Genomic DNA, 2,170 nt, shown 5'->3' with positions numbered 1-2,170 from the left:
TTAAGGTTCTTCTTGTTTTGAGATGCAAATACAGGGGTATGAGATAGTCCACTTTCTTTCCTATTTTGTGCAGTCCTGAGATTCAAATAGATTGTCAGGAGAATGTATTCAAGGGGAATCAGAAAGTGTTCAAAGATTAGGAGGCGGAGAAAATGTGGTATGTTGGTCAGTAGGTTCCCCCTCTGTGGGCAGACTCTCAGCCTCCTGCATGGGGCAGTAACTTAACCTCTCCACGCCTTTGGTTCCTTAGTTTTTGGTTAGAGACAGCCTTCTTGGTTCTCAACCCACCAGGTCTTATCTACCTTAGAGTCCAGCACCAGGTAGCTGGGGTCTCTGCCTACAGTTTTCCTGGTGGGTGGAAGGCTTAAGTGAGTGAAGAAATGATGAAATGAGAGAAAGCCTTTCTGTACTTGTCCATCCTTTTGTCTTCCCTTTCCTTTATCCAGCAATTATGTTTGCATCGGTCTTCTTTGCTATATTTAGCATATTAATATTCTAGTAGGGGAAAGTCCACATCACTCAATGTCATGAAAATGATAAGGCAGATTCTGTGGGTCCAGGTTTGACTCCTCTCAGACAGTCCTAGAGTATATACTCTCTTGCAGAATGAGATATTTTGGGAAGATCTGAGTTGATCTTTAATGTAACCCTATTTTTCATGGTCCACATTTTCTCTTAGAGAAGGATGTCTCCTGGAAATGGTTCTTTTGTGACTGGAGTCGTCCTGTTGAGCTTAATAGACCAACCAGATCTTCAACTTCCTTTGTTCTTCCTGTTTCTAGTAATGTATATAGTCACTGTGCTGGGAAATTTGGGGTTGATAATCCTAATTGTGCTAAATTCACACCTACACACCCCTATGTACTTTTTCCTCTTTAACTTCTCCTTTGTAGACTTCTGTTCTTCAGTATTTACACCAAAAATGCTAGTGGATTTCTTATCAAAGAATAATATTATTTCTTACAGGGAATGCATGACACAGCTTTATTTTTTTCTGTTTTTCTTTTTGCTATTTCTGAATGCTATGTGCTGACATCCATGACCTATGATCGCTATGTGGCTATCTGTAACCCACTATTGTATAACATTTCCATGTCCCCCAAAGTGTGTTCTAGCCTTATGCTTGCTTCCTACTTGATGGCATTTTCTGGTGCCACGGCTCACACTGGATGCATGCTGAGACTCACTTTCTGTGATGCAAACATAATTAACCATTATTTGTGTGACATCCATCCTCTTTTCCATCTCTCCTGCACAAGAACCTATGTCAATGAGATGGTAGTTTTCATTGTGGTGGGCATCAACATCAGTGTGCCCATTCTCATCATCTTTGTCTCTTATTGTCTCATCCTCTTCAACATCCTGCACATCAGCTCCAGGGAAGGCAGGTCCAAGGCCTTCAGCACCTGCAGTTCTCACATAATTTCTATTTCTCTGTTCTTTGTATCAGGGGCATTTATGTATCTCAATCCATCGTCCTTAGGGTCTATGGACCAGAGAAAGATCTCTTCTGTCTTATACCAGTGTGGTTCCCATGATGAACCCCTTCATCTACAGTTTGAGGAACAAAGATGTTAAACTTGCCTTGAGAAAAATCCTGAGGAGGAGAAAGTTTTGATTAGAATCAGTGTCTGTGCAGGTAGTCATAGAGGATGCTCTGTGCATTTGTTTACATTATTTCTAATGGCAGCCTTCTTATCCTACTTCTTTGTCATCATGGCAAAGGAAATTTGAGTCTTCTCTCAATTTATTTCCAATTTTTTGGAGTAGATCTTTTCATCACCATTTCCACAATTTCTTTTCCTTTTCTTTGTTTCTCCTATTAAGAATAATTGTCTTTTTTGCTATTGTCATTACGGTGTTTTTTTTTTTTCCTGCTGAAAAAAGATAAATGGTTTCACCAATTATCAATAAAGTTATAGTGGTGTGACCTTGTGTACTGGCGGTGAAAGGTTCTAAACTGCCACTTGTGCCATTAGAAATATTAATCAGATAATTTGTTTTTCTTTCTTCTTTCCTGCTACAGTGGTATAGTTGTCAGGAACATGACTCCTAAGAATGCCAGTGTTTCACAGTTATAGCCAATTCCATAAACACTGTCAAATACATCCCACTTTGCAACTGTAATCACCATGCATTAAGCTTCTTTCATATTTACTTCAAGACTTCA

At 39.4% G+C, this 2,170-nt stretch overlaps 1 pseudogene; it reads left to right on the top strand.

Annotated features, from left to right (window-relative positions):
• The first annotated feature begins 685 nt into the window (after window positions 1–685).
• On the top strand, window positions 686–1,618 carry LOC125111138 (olfactory receptor 8B3-like; annotated as a pseudogene).
• Window positions 1,619–2,170: the final 552 nt, after the last annotated feature.

This window comes from Phacochoerus africanus, chromosome 11, assembly GCF_016906955.1.
Source record: "Phacochoerus africanus isolate WHEZ1 chromosome 11, ROS_Pafr_v1, whole genome shotgun sequence".
NCBI lineage: Eukaryota > Metazoa > Chordata > Mammalia > Artiodactyla > Suidae > Phacochoerus > Phacochoerus africanus.
Note: the sequence above shows the minus strand (reverse complement) of the source record. Positions and strands in the feature narration are given on the sequence as shown.